Source organism: Engystomops pustulosus, chromosome 6 (genome assembly GCF_040894005.1).
Source record: "Engystomops pustulosus chromosome 6, aEngPut4.maternal, whole genome shotgun sequence".
Taxonomy (NCBI): Eukaryota; Metazoa; Chordata; class Amphibia; order Anura; family Leptodactylidae; genus Engystomops; species Engystomops pustulosus.
Window position 1 is genome coordinate 169175002 of NC_092416.1, and position 15535 is coordinate 169190536.

The 15535-nt window shown below is 44.3% G+C and overlaps 1 protein-coding gene across 1 annotated transcript in view; it reads left to right on the top strand.

Moving 5' to 3' along the window:
* The first annotated feature begins 44 nt into the window (after positions 1-44).
* The window catches only part of ANKFN1 (ankyrin repeat and fibronectin type III domain containing 1), a 530260-nt gene continuing 514769 nt past the window's right edge, over positions 45-15535 (top strand). The window contains exons 1-2 of the mRNA XM_072112310.1: positions 45-4288; positions 4378-4515. The gene's annotated coding sequence lies outside the window, so the exon portion shown is untranslated. The remainder of the gene's footprint in view (positions 4289-4377; positions 4516-15535) is intronic.

Below are 15535 nucleotides of genomic sequence, written 5' to 3' on the forward strand. Positions count from 1 at the left end.
CCATGACTGTGGAAATCTTCTTATATTTGTTATCTAGAGCCCCTCTGTGTTGTAGCTTCACAGGCTGTTACACTGTCTCCCCTCCCTCAGCACTACTATAACGGCCTGTGAAGCTGCAGCACTGAGGGGCTCTTGTAATTCCCCTAGAGTCCTTTTGTCTGATATGCATGATTTTGAAAGTTGATTTTAGAAGGAAGGAGGTTATAACAAATATAAGAAGATTCCTACAGTCACAGTAAGTGTCCCTGGTTTATCACAATAGATTTTGATGGTAGATTTTCTTTAAGGTGCCATCACCAAAAGGTCTACCAAATATAATTTTTTTCTTTTATAAAGTACATTCTCCTCTTATTACTCCTGAATTTTTATAAATAGACTAGTGGATGTTACCAATTAGACACACCCCTTTGACAAAAGATGATGGTAACACCCACTTGGCAATTTATACAGTGGTATCGCAGTATATGGCAGGAATGATCAGACCCCCATGGTTAAAGTACCCTAGAGGGGCTAGAGAGAAATAAAAGTTAAAAAAAAAAAAAAAAGGAAATGAAAAAAACTAAAAGTTCAAGTCACCCCTTTTCCCTAGAATTGATTAAACCCCCCCCCCCCACAAACTAATAAACATGTTAGGTATTTCCGACTCCCAAAATCATCTAAAAACTGTTACTCCCATCAGTGAACCCTGTTAATAACATCCAGATGTCCGAATCATCGCTTCTTCTCCATTTTGTAAACACATAAAACATTTTTAGAAAAAGTGATCAATAGGTTATACAGTCCCCAAAATGGAGAGAATGAAAAAAAATCTCATCCTGCAAAAAATGAGACCGTACACAGGTCCATACGCTGTGATATAAAAAAGTTATTAGTGGCAGAATATGGCAAAACAAAGACCTTTTTTTTTCAGACGAAAGAATTTTTGAAAATGTATTAAAAAATAAAACCACTAAAAATTCGATGATCGAACTGATGAAAAGAATGATGGGGCAGATTTCTCAAGCTCATGAATATTTTAAGGGGAGCTGTGATTGGTTGCCACGGGCCACTTTTAGATAAATCTGCCACAATGTATCATTTTGAGCGAACAGTAAAAGCTGTAAAAACAGAGCCTACAAGAAAATGGCGAAAATTACATTTTTTGTCAATGTCATCGCATTGGGAATATTTTTCCAACTTCCCAGTACAAGGCATGGGATATTAGGAAGTACTATGTGTTACGCAAAAAACAAGCCCTCGCACAGCTCTGTACACAGAAAAAAATAAAAAATCTTATGGATGTTTAAAGGAGGGGAACAAAAAATAAAAACCGCAAAAAATGAAAATCGGCCATCGACAGGAAGGGGTCAAGGGTCATGACGGTTTAGTGTAATTTATGTTTTGATAATTTTGGAAAATTGTTGGAATATAAATGGGGGCAGTGTAAGAAATGCCTGAGAATGAAGCAGGGAGGTTACAGGACCAGGGTTCTGCTGTGGTCCGATGAATAATTCTAGAGATGCATCTGTTCATCTGTACTGTACCTGATCAGATCCGATTACTTCATCTCCTTTTCATTACACAAATGATGTGGAATCTGCCTACGCTCCCAAACTTGAGGAGAGCAGGAACTAGACCTCTAGTGAAGGGGAAGGTATTAATCAATAATTCAACCATCAAGAATATGAGGGTCCTTTTGTTTCTAAAATGAATCGAGAGGCAGTGGGAGGATGTGCACTGTCTATGGCAGTGGTGACCACTAACAATAAAGTTATTTTTGTTGCTACTTCATAACTGTAATTTTGCTACTCTTAAGAATCGGAATCATAGTCACAGTGATGCCCCCAGTAGTTACAGTGCTTGCCCAATATTCAGTAGTGCCAGTGATGAACCTAGTTGTCACAGCGCCTGTCTCCAGTAGTCATTGCGCCTGCCCCTTTGGCCAGTAGTCACAGTGATGAACCTAGTAGCCACAGGAATGCGATGCTCCCAGTAGTCACAGTGATACTTACAGTAGACAGTAGCCACAGTGCCTGCCCCTAGAAGTCAAAGTGATCCTTCCAGTATCCTGTAGCTACAGTGATGCCCCCAGTAGTCACAGGAATAACCCATGTAACCAGTAGTCACCGTGATGCTCCTAAGTAGCCAGTAGTCACATATGATACGCCCATGAAGAGTGACTTCAAAACTGTTTTGTTCATCGATGAGTGCCATGCAATGCTCGATGGTTCAGATGAATGTAGTGTAGGATGGCTGGTTGATGGGCAAACACGGCTATGGTGCCAACAAGGAGGAGGTGGAGTAATGTTTTGGGCTCGAATCTTGGGGAGTGAGATTGCCGGCCCCTTTAGGATCCCTGAAGGGGTAAAGATGAAGTCCATAATATATGTGGAGTTTCTCAAACAGCACCTCCTGCCATGGTTTGCTGCTCTGGGCATAAAAGCGGACAAACTTATGGTGTGGCCCCCCCATGCTCACCTGACCTCAACCCCATTGAGAACCTGCGGAGCATCATCAAAAAGAGTGTCTATGATGGCGGGAGGCAGTTCACATCTAAGAAATTGTTTCCTGGAGGGGATTATGTCCTCATGCAAAACAATTGAAGTAGAAACCATCCAAAAACTGACAAATTCAATCGACGAGGGAGTTCAGAAGCTCCTTTCGAACAAAGGGTCCTATGCAGGGGCGTAACTACAGCGGTAGCAGCCATAGCAGCCGCTATGGGGCCCACAGTGTCAGGGGGCCCGGTCATCCAACCTGACACAATAAAGAATGAAGGATGTGCACCAATATATCTATATTGTACTGCACATGTCCAGCATAATATGTATATAACATATACTGTGGTGTATATATGCAGTATCTGTGATGTGTATATGGTGTCTATACACTGTGGGGCAAATTTACTTACCCGGCCCATTCGCGATCCAGCGGCGTGTTCTCTGCTCTGGATTCGGGTCCGGCCGGGATTCATGAAGGCAGTTCCTCCGCCGTCCACCAGGTGGCGCTGCTGCGCTGAAAATCATCTCCACGCGCCGGAATGCACCACCTCGGACCAGGTGAAGGTAAGCGGTCCCCAAGCGACACTTTTTCGGTTTTTAAATGCGGCGGTTTTTCCGAATACGTCGGGTTTTCGTTCGGCCACGCCCCCCGATTTCCGTCGCGCGCATGCCGGCGCCGATGCGCCACAATCCGATCGCGTGCGACACAATCCCGGGGCAATTCAGGTACAATCGGCGCAAATCGGAAATATTCGGGTAACACGTCGGGAAAACGCGATTCGGGCCCTTAGTAAATGACCCCCACTATGTGAGTATGTTGCATATGGCAGTGTGTGTGTGTATATATGCTGTGTGTGCACATGAGTGTATTTATATGTGATTATGAGTATACTAATATGTACATTTTGGAAAGGGGAAGGGAGGCCCCATGCAGTAGCCTGCTGGGGGGCCCTGTCTCTCCTAGTTATGCCTCTGGTCCTATGTGCAAATGTAACATCATATAGTTCGTTTTTGACTTGAAAACTGTTTGATTTCAGTTTGTAATACCATCTCATCTAGATGCTTACCCCAAGTGGGCTGCAGGTCAAAACTAATGTATAAATCCAGCCTAGTCTATGAAACTTAAAGGGGTTTGCCCACGAAGCAAAGTTAGGCCCTATCCAAAGGGATAGGGCCTAACTTGCTGATCAGTGGGGGTCTCGATGCTGAGACCCCCACCGATCGTGAGGACCCCTCGTCACTCCGTCACATTAATGGAGCAGACGGCCGCGCATGACTGATCTCTGTCAGCTCCATAGAGATTAATGGAGCGTCCGTCTGCTCCATAGGTCTGAGGAGCAGCGAGGGGTCCAATGGACTTCTTGTTCTCACAATTGGCGGGGGTCTCAGCACTGATCAGCCAGTTAGGCCTTATCCCATGGATAGGGCCTTACTTTACTTTGTGTGAAAACCCCTTTAATGTCCGTTTTCTACAGTTTATTCCAATACAGTCCTTAACCATTGATCCCTTCACTTTGATGAAGACATCGGGGGAGATTTATCAGAAGTCTCTTAGAGCAGAACTGTTCTAGTTGCTCATGGCAACCAATCAGGGCTCAGCTTTCATTTTCCCTCAGCTGTTTATAATAATAAAGCTCAGCTCTGATTGGTTTCCATGGGCAACTGGAACAGTTTTACCTCAGACACTTCTAATAAATGTCTAGTCTAGAATATAATATGATGGTCACATACGTGGATCCCTCTCATGCACGATTCATGTCCTGCCGCTGCTGAATATTACAGACATGTCTATTTTTTACCCCTTAAAGGTCATTTTTAATATGATTCAGCTGATTTTCTGTGTGGTGTCAAGTAAACCTCTGAATAAAAGATAATTGTCCAGATGTTCTCTCCTCAGATGAACTTCCCTGTCTGGTCTCTGACTTCCTGGTAAATGATCCTGTTATTAGGGGCCATGTGCGTGTGCAATATGGAGATTAGAAAGCATCGCGCCTGCCAGGACCTCGGCGCTGCGGTGACACGGCAAGAACTGCTGGTACATTGATTATTCTCTTATATATTGGTATCAGGAGCATCATGGGATTGACAGCACCCATCTGGTTAACATAAATCACAATATTTTCTATTGTACCCTTTGTGGTGCCGTTCTTTGGATTCCCAGACGTCTTTTGATTTCTGTAAGATGTCCGCCAGCTCTTAGACTACTTTAGTAGAGGTCTGCGATGACTCCCTATTCTTGGTTGGTCAGCAAGGGGGTGTATGTCAGAGATGTATTCGACAATTACCCCTATTCTTTGAAATTTAAGTCAAGAATAGGGTGATGAGTGTGTAGCTACGAAACCAACGTGGTACGAAACACTAACCTTGAAGACAGAATGCATGGAGTAGTCAGAAACCCTCTTTCTCACACAGTGTCAGGGCAGTTTCCAGTTAATTTACCCAAAAGGGTTCATAAGTACATCACAATGGACAAGCTCAGTACACGCATACAGCACCAGGACCAGGTTCAGTGCAGAAACACCAGGCTGCATACATAAATACAGCAACAGAACTGAGCTCCGTACATAAATACAGCACCACAACCAAGCTCAGTACATAAATACAGAACCGGATAAAGCTTTGTAAATAAGGACAATACCAGAACTTGGCTTTACATCACCATGGACAAGCTCAGTACACACATACAGGAAGAGGCTCTGTGCAGAAATAGAACACTAGAACCAGGCTGCATACATAAATACATGACCAGAACCAATCTCAGTACATAAATACAGAACCAGATAAAGCTTTGTACATAAGGGCAACACCAGAACTTGGCTTTACATCACAATGGAAAAGCTCACTTCTGAAATAGAACACTGGAACCAGGCTTCATACATAAGTACAGTAACAGAACTGAGTTCAGTACATAAATACAGCACCACAACCAAGCTCAGTACATAAATACAGAACCAGTTAAAGCTTTGTAAATAGGGACAACACCAGAACTGGGCTTTACATCACCATAGACAAGCTCAGTGCACACATACACGAAGAGGCTCTGTGCAGAAATAGAACACCAGAACCAGGCTGCATACATAAATACAGCAACAGAACTGAGCTCAGTACATAAATACAGCACCACAACCAAGCTCAGTACATAAATACAGAACCAGTTAAAGCTTTGTAAATAAGGACAACACCAGAACTGGGCTTTACATCACCATAGACAAGCTCAGTGCACACATACAGGAAGAGGCTCTGTGCAGAAATAGAACACCAGAACCAGGCTGCATACATAAATGCAGCAACAGAACTGAGCTCAGTACATAACTACACCACCACAAGCAAGCTTACTACATAAATACAGAACCGGATAAAGCTTTGTACATAAAGACAACACCAGAACTGGGCTTTGTGAGTAAAGACAGCACCAGAACTGGGCTTTGTGAGTAAAGACAGCACCAGAACTGGCCTTTGTGAGTAAAGACAGCACCAGAACTGGCCTTTGTGAGTAAAGACAGCACCAGAATGGGCTAAATGCATAAATACAGCACCAGAACTAAGCTCGGTGTATAAATTAAACAACAGAAAGTTAACCATACAGAAATACAGCAACAGAACCAAGTGTCCGCAATGATTTTATGTAAAAAAAGCCTATAAAATGGTCAAACCTAATAAAGCTTGAGGTTGTTTCATTCACTTCTGGTTTCTCTAGTATCTGAGGTCATCTGCTGCCATCTAGAGGTGCATAAGTGTAGTGACCGGCCGGGGAATTTAGTTTTTATTTTTTTGTCTCTTGTCACCCTTTAAAAATGGTTCAACATTTTTTTTTAATGAACCTTAATATTCAATCACTTATTGTACTTACTGTATATTCCTGATTGTGTCCCCCATAACACTATGGAGGGTGTGATGTGAAAACGAAACAAACATTACATATAATACCTAAAAAGTTACCTGTTTGCTCATAGGTGCAAAACATTAAGGGGCTCATTTAAGGGTCGCGGTGCCCATTTTCGTGGGACTTTGCACCTTTTTAGGGGATTACACGCGTGCAAAGGTATTTGACAGGTGTCTGTGCTGGGATTTTGGCGCACATGACCCTTTTTTGGCACAGCCGCGCTGGCTTCCATGCGACTGTCTAACGATCCGACTGATTCGGACTGAGCATGGGATTTAACATTCAAATTGTGTTGCACTTACATGCACCAGGAAGAAGAAGGTGAACTCCGGCAGACCTGAGCGGGGAAGCGACACATGCAGGATATCGAGCGCACCATCTTTGTGACTCCCCGCACAGCGCATTATACACGGACAATGCACTTTCTGTGGACACCATGTAAAATCTGCTCAGCTCTTCCGGTTCTATAATATGCTGCCTGCAGATAGGACACTATGTACAATCTGCTCAGCTCCTCCTGCTCTATAACATGCTGCCTGCAGATAGGACACTGTGTACAATCTGCTCAGCTCCTCCTGCTCTATAACATGCTGCCTGCAGATAGGACACTATGTACAATCTGCTCAGCCCCCCCTGCTCTATAACATGCTGCCTGCAGATAGGACACTGTGTACAATCTGCTCAGCTCATCCTGCTCTATAACATGCTGCCTGCAGATAGGACACTGTGTACAATCTGCTCAGCTCCTCCTGCTCTATAACATGCTGCCTGCAGATAGGACACTGTGTACAATCTGCTCAGCTCCTCCTGCTCTATAACATGCTGCCTGCAGATAGGACACTATGTACAATCTGCTCAGCCCCCCCTGCTCTATAACATGCTGCCTGCAGATAGGACACTGTGTACAATCTGCTCAGCTCATCCTGCTCTATAACATGCTGCCTGCAGATAGGACACTGTGTACAATCTGCTCAGCTCCTCCTGCTCTATAACATGCTGCCTGCAGATAGGACACTATGTACAATCTGCTCAGCCCCCTCTGCTCTATAACATGCTGCCTGCAGATAGGACACTATGTACAATCTGCTCAGCTCCTCCTGCTCTATAACATGCTGCCTGCAGATAGGACACTAGGTACAATCTGCTCAGCTCCTCCTGCTCTATAACATGCTTCCTGCAGATAGGACACTATGTACAATCTGCTCAGCTCCTCCTGCTCTATAACATGCTGCCTGCAGATAGAACACTATGTACAATCTGCTCAGCTCCTCCTGCTCTATAACATGCTGCCTGCAGATAGGACACTATGTACAATCTGCTCAGCTCCTCCTGCTCTAAAACATGTTGCCTGCAGATAGGACACTATGTACAATGTGCGCAGCTCCTCCTGCTCTATAACATTCTGCCTGCAGATAGGACACTATGTACAATCTGCTCAGCTCCTCCTGCTCTAAAACATGTTGCCTGCAGATAGGACACTATGTACAATCTGCTCAGCTCCTCCTGCTCTATAACATTCTGCCTGCAGATAGGACACTATGTACAATCTGCTCAGCTCCTCCTGCTCTAAAACATGTTGCCTGCAGATAGGACACTATGTACAATGTGCGCAGCTCCTCCTGCTCTATAACATGCTGCCTGCAGATAGGACACTATGTACAATCTACTCAGCTCCTCCTGCTCTATAACATGCTGCCTGCAGATTGGACACCATGTACAATCTGCTCAGCTCCTCCTGCTTTATAACATTCTGCCTGCAGATAGGACACTATGTACAATCTGCTCAGCTCCTCCTGCTCTAAAACATTCTGCCTGCAGATAGGACACTATGTACAATCTGCTCAGCTCCTCCTGCTCTAAAACATGTTGCCTGCAGATAGGACACTATGTACAATGTGCGCAGCTCCTCCTGCTCTATAACATGCTGCCTGCAGATAGGACACTATGTACAATCTACTCAGCTCCTCCTGCTCTATAACATGCTGCCTGCAGATAGGACACAATGTACAATCTGCTCAGCTCCTCCTGCTTTATAACATGCTGCCTGCAGATAGGACACTATGTACAATCTGCTCAGCTCCTCCTGCTCTATAACATGCTGCCTGCAGATAGGACACTATGTACAATCTGCTCAGCTCCTCCTGCTCTATAACATGCTGCCAGCAAATAGGAAACTATGTACAATCTGCTCAGCTCCTCCTGCTCTATAACATGGTGCCTGCAGATAGGACACTATGTATAATCTGCTCAGCTCCTCCTGCTCTATAACATGCTGCCTGCAGATAGGACACTATGTACACAATGGGGGTCAATTACTAAGGGCCTGAATAGCGTTTTTCCGTAGAGTTACCCGAATATTTCCGATTTGCAACGATTTTCCCTGAATTGCCCTGTGTGCACGCGATGGAAATCGGGGGGGGGGGGGGGGGGGTTGGGGGGGGGGGTTGGGGGGTCGTGGTCGTAAGAAAACCCGACGGATTCGGAAGAACCGCCGTATTTTTTTTTTTAAAGTGTCGCTTACCTGCACCCAGGGTAGGACGGTGAACTTCAGTGCACTCCGACGGAATTCAGTGCAGCAGCGACACCTGGTGGACATCGAGCGCACTACCTTAGTGAATCGCCGGAAGACCCGAATCCTCCACTGAGAACGCACCGCTGGATCGGGACAGGACCGGGTAAGTAAATCTGCCCCAATGTATCGACGGACAATGCACTTTCTGTGAACTCCACGGCCGGGTAAGTAAATGTGCCCCACAATGTTGCACCTATGCCATTAGACTAATAAGGGAAGAACGACACTTACTGTATAAGCAGTGATATTATGAACACCTACCTAACAAACCTACTCACACTCCTAAGTGCTCTCTGACCTCAACATTTGACACCTTACATATAAATTATACGCTCCACCAAGACTACAGACATTATAATAGAGTTTGAAGACTTTTCCACGGAATATACCAAAAGAATCGCCATTGGTTCTTTTTAATAAAAAACTAATAAGTGATGTTTTTATATCGACCAATGGGTCATAGAGACCTGAGGTCATGGACTAACCCTCTCAGCCATGGAAATTGGGCAGCATTGCCCACGTGTGGCTTTGCCTATTTCAGACCAGAACGTGTCTGAATTTTAGGGGCCGACCTGGCAAATTTAGGACAGTCAGCAACTACTGTATGATTTCATCGGGTCACCCGGGCTACCTACTTATATCAGTAGGGTCTGTGGTCTCGGAGTTGCCTCCAGTATCCTGAGGATTATTGTGTATCTCATTCCTGTCTTTGCTCCTTGTTTGGGATTTTGGTTCACCTCAAGTTACATTGGGGCTCGATTCGCGTTTTCCCGACATGTTACCCGAATATTTCCAATTTGCGCCGATTTTCCCTGGGATTTTGGCGCACGCGATCGGATTGTGGCACATCGGCGCTGGCATGCACGCGAAAACCCGACGGATTCGGAAAAACCACCACATTTATTGGAAAAGAATTCCAATCGCAGTGAAAATGGTGAAAAAACGCATTTGCGATGTTTTCTTGTGGGCTTGGATTTTATGGCTTTCCCTGTGCACCCCAAATGACAGGTCTACTTTATTCTTTTGGTCGCAGTGATCATGGGGATAACACATTTTTAAAGGTTTTATAATATTTTCATACATTTACAAAAATTGTACAAAATTTTTTTTTTTCAATTTTGCCATCTTCTGGAGCCAATCGTTTTTTCCGTACTTCAGTGTACGGAGCTGCGGGTGGTGTCATTTTTTGCGACTTTTGATGATGTTTGCATTGTTATAATTTTTAGGACTGTACGACATTTTGATCACTTTTTATTGAGTTTTTTATATTTTGCAAAATGGCAAAAAAGTTCAATTTTCGACTTCGGGCGCTATTTTCCGTTACGGGGTTAAACGCAGTGAAAAAACATTATCATATTTTGATAGATCGGGCATTTTCGGACGCGGCGATACCTAATGTGTTTATGATTTTTACTGTTTGTTTATATTTATATCAGTTCTAGGGAAAGGGGGGTGATTTGAATTTTTAGGTTTTTTTATTATAATTTTTTTTTAAACTTTTTTTTATTTTTACTTTTACTATTTTTCAGACTCCCTAGGGTACTTTAACCCTAGGTAGTCTGATCGATCCTATCATATACTGCCATACTACAGTATGGCAGTATATGGGGATTTTACTACTCATACATTACAATGTGCTGATCCCCGCTCCCCGATGACGTCATGGGGAGCGACGATCCGCAACAAGATGTTGGCGCCCACGCGATTGTTGGGAAAACACCTGCGATCGGTGCTAACAGCTATGGAGAGGGCTCGGCCCGTGAGCAGTACGGCACAAGTCGGTAAGGGGTTAACAGGCTATGCACCTGTGTGACATCACATGACCAGGGATTTAATAGGCCGTGCACCTGTGTAACATCACATGACCAGGGATGTAATGAGCTGTGCACCTGTGTGACATCACATGACCAGGGATATAACGAGCCATGGACCTGTGTGACATCACATGACCAGTGATGTAATGAGCTGTGCACCTGTGTGACATCACATGACAAGGGATATAACGAGCTGTGCACCTGTGTGACATCACATGACCAGGGATGTAACGAGCTGTGCACCTGTGTGACATCACATGACCAGGGATATAATGAGCCGTGCACCTGTGTCACATCACATGACCAGGGATTGTACGAGCCGTGCACCTGTGTGACGTCACATGACCAGGGATGTAACGAGCCGTGCACCTGTGTGACGTCACATGACCAGGGATATAACGAGCCGTGCACCTGTGGGACATCACATGACCATGCACAAATTTCTGTCCACAGGAAGCGAACAATGAAGCTTCCTATAGAATGACAGGAAGCAGAGATCTAGAAAATTGTAGAATCCTTCATTACACAAACAATATCAGGGTTTTTTTTAAAGACCCCTTTAAGATAAACACATTTTTTGGTTAATAATAAGGTATTTATGAGGATTTGAAAGATAAATTAACATCTAAGTTACTATTGGGAGTAAATAGGAGGATGAGTGACAATTTTTGGCTACAAGCCTGGAGTCAATGATGATCCTGTACAGTAATGTACTATGTCAGTAAGTGTAATGTCTAGTCTCGTACACTAGGTGGCAGAGCTGGATTGCTCAAAAAAGGATTTTTCTTTCAAATGTTGCATCAATATATATTGTTGTCAGTACCACGGTCTCCATCAAGGTCCGATCTTGGGTCGGTATTCTTGGGTCTTGTCCATGTTTGTGCCCCATTAACCTCTGGAGGAGGCATAGCCCTTTCCAGTTCCTATTCTTTCTATAAGGACCGGACTTTTCAGAACTAAAGATGTTTCGCAGCCTTGTAGAGTAACGCACCCTTATCAACAAAAGGTTCCTACTTAGAACCCCCAGAGATAAATTATCCTGCTGTTTTTTGATACGCAGAATAGCACTGGGAGCGGCACTATTCCTCCTATCAAAATGTTTTATATTAAAATGGAACTCTGCTCAGCTCCTCCTGCTGTATAACATGCTGCCTGCAGATAGGACACTATGTACAATCTGCTCAGCTCCTCCTGCTGTATAACATGCTGCCTGCAGATAGGACACTATGTACAATCTTCTCAGCTCCTCCTGCTGTATAACATGCTGCCTGCAGATAGGACACTATGTACAATCTTCTCAACTCCTCCTGCTGTATAACATGCTGCCTGCAGATAGGACACTATGTACAATCTGTTCAGCTCCTCCTGCTCTATAACATGCTGCCTGCAGATAGGACACTATGTACAATCTGCTCAGCTCCTCCTGCTGTATAACATGCTGCCTGCAGATAGGACACTATGTACAATCTGCTCAGCTCCTCCTGCTGTATAACATACTGCCTGCAGATAGGACACTATGTACAATCTACTCAGCTCCTCCTGCTCTATAACATGCTGCATGCAGATAGGACACTATGTACAATCTGCTCCGCTCCTCCTGCTCTATAACATGCTGCCTGCAGATAGGGCACTATGTACAATCTGCTCAGCTCCTCCTGCTGTATAACATGCTGCCTGCAGATAGGACACTATGGGCCACATTTATCACTTGTTTTTTCTGTTGTTTTTGCGCCTTTTCGTTTAGGCGCACCGTTTTTGCGTCCGTTTTGCGATTAAACGTCAAATTAGCCGCGCAGCTAAAATAACCAGCTTTCCCTCATCTATCTTACCAATCCAGATGTTTTGCTGCGCCTAATGATATTCATCACTTGCAACGTCTTCATTTAGGCGCAAAAACACTCCAGCCCGAAGATGGCGTTATCTGAGAAGAAAGCACTGAGCCCCTTTGCAGAAGAGCTCATTTCTAGCAGCAAAGCTCAGCCAGACACTGGAACATATAATAGATACATGAGATACACTGCAGACACTGGAACATATAATACAGACATGAGATACACTGCAGACACTAGTACATGTAATACAGACATTAGATGCTCTGCAGACAGGAGCTGCAGACTCTATTTACAGTTCATCGCCTTCTATTTACAAAACATTCTGCAAAACGCTGAGCTCACAGCAAGAGAGAAGAGAAGTTTGCAGAAGTTTGCAGAATGTTGCAGATACTACATACAAGTGTCCCCCATGTAATTCTGCACAGTGTCTGAGGGGGATATTGTGCAGAATTACAGGGGTGCAGCAGGAGACCAGCACTGGGGGATCCCCTCCAGGAGAAGCCCCTGCTGAGGAGGTCACTGGGTGCTGGGTGTCACACACCTGGGTGCTGCTGTGAGTGTTACCTTCATGCTGGGCTGTAGGAGAGAAGCAGAGAGGAGCTTGTAGCAGGATCACATGTAAGTGCCCGAATCTAACATTGCGCCTAAACTGTTTTAAAGTAAAGTGATTAATAAGAGGCAGAAAATATACTTATCATTGATGGTTGTAGCCAGAATTTAGGCGCAACTACTACACTTAGGGGCACAAAAGTGATAAATGTGGCCCTTTGTACAATCTGCTCAGCTCCTCCTGTTCTATAACATGCTGCCTGCAGATAGGACACTATGTACAATCTACACAGCTTCTCCTGCTCTATAACATGCTGCCTGTAGATAGGACACTATGTACAATCTGCTCAGCTCCTCCTGCTCTATAACATGCTGCCTGCAGATAGGACACTATGTACAATCTGCTCAGCTCCTCCTGTTCTATAACATGCTGCCTGCAGATAGGACACTATGCACAATGTGCTCAGCTCCTCCTGCTATATAACACGCTGCCTGCAGATAGGACACTATGTACAATCTGCTCAGCTCTTCCTGCTCTATAACATGCTGCCTGCAGATAGGACACTATGTACAATCTATACAGCTTCTCCTGCTCTATAACATGTTTGTGTCTACAGGCGGTGGGTGTGAAGTGCTGATACTTGTGAATTCTAGAGACAGGAAATTATATCTCCAGGACCTGATGAATATGAGTCTTATAAATTCCCCACATGGGGACAAGTCAGAAGTACAGCCCATGTGGTGCACATAACATCCCGGGGCTGTGTAAACAGATCTGGATCATAATGTCATTACGGTCCATCCTATCGATATTTATGGCCTCGGAGCTCGCACTTTGTGTCCGTTTGATGGATGACGGTGGACATTGCTGATGCTTCCTGGACGTGGAGGTGTCTGGGTGATACATGGGATGGAGGATTGCCGGAGCTGTGAGCCGGGCGTCTAATGATTAGCTGTCAGGCTGCTGGATGCGTTCCGGTGCTATGGGAACTGCTGCACGTTCCTAAACAAATGAAGTTCTTAGCGGATAATGATAGGGAAGACCTGACGTCCTAATCCCAGATCCGGATAGACCCCCCGAGGGCAGGAAATATATGTCCGGGAGGTATTTATGGAAGCCCTTCCTTCACCTTGTGTTGTCACCGAACACGGTAATTACTGGCGGAGTAATTAATATCCTCATCCGCGAGGAGACGATAAACGCTTAGAGCGCGGTTCGTGACTCCATGAGGAGAGAGGGCGTAATGCTCACAGCTCTACATAGTGTGATCCTTGTACAGGGTCTAGCAAAGCTGGGTGCTCACAATGGCGCTGCATTGGGGTAAAACGGACGTTCGCAACATCATTATTTGTCCTAGCGCCTTTATCCAAATGTCACGCTTCCTTTAAACTTTGGGTCGTTACGATCACGTAGGTCACCAAATACTGACAAACGTAACTTTTTGGTACTGCAGTTTACAGAGTAGTATGAGGAGTTTGTTTTTGCAGGACCAGCTGACGTTTTCATTGATACCATATTGGGAAATGTATTTCTGTATTTTGATCATTTTCTGTTAAAATTTAGATCTGGCTGTATGCCAGGTAAGATAACAAAGTTGATTTTATGGGGATGTGAGAGAAACAATGTTAAGCTAAAAAAGAGAGGCATTCAGTTAATAGGGCTCTAGGGGAACCTGACACTAGCTGTATTTGTAAAAAATGTGACAGATTCCCTTTAATAGTGAAAACCAGATGAATACATCTTCCATACAGCAAAAAATAGGCCCAAAAAATAGTCAGATCTAGTAGAAGTTGGAGGGGGTGTGTCCCAGTCAGCCGAGTCGAGCAGCTTCTCTCCATGCCTCTTTCTTACCATTCGGCGCTTCATGTCATGTGACAGGAATGTAATCTAAGGTGCTTTACCCATTAACATTTGCAAAATCTGTGAGCAGATACATAGATGGGGGGGATTTTGCAAATGTTAGTGGGTAAAGGACCTTAGATGACATCACCCTGGTCACATGACATGAAGTGCTCAATGGTAAGAAGGAAGAATGGTGTAGATTGGGAGGATGGGGAAAGATTCTGGACTTTGCTGAGCAGGACACGCCCCCTGGGATCTTTTTAAATTAGACTGTATGCCAGGAAAGATAACAAAGTCGATTTTATGGGGATGTGAGAGAAACAATGTTTAGCTAAAAAAGAGAGGCATTTAGTTAATAGGACTCTAAGGGAACCTGTCACTGGCTGTGAAAAATGTGGTGACCAATTAAAGCTAATGACAAGCATTTTTATTACTTTCTGCAAAAGTTTACATACATTAAGATTGCTATGTATTTTGGGATAGCCTATATAATGATGTCATGTGTTTAGAAGCTTCTGATTTATTGGTTTATTGGTAACATCTGAGTTAATTAGAGACACCT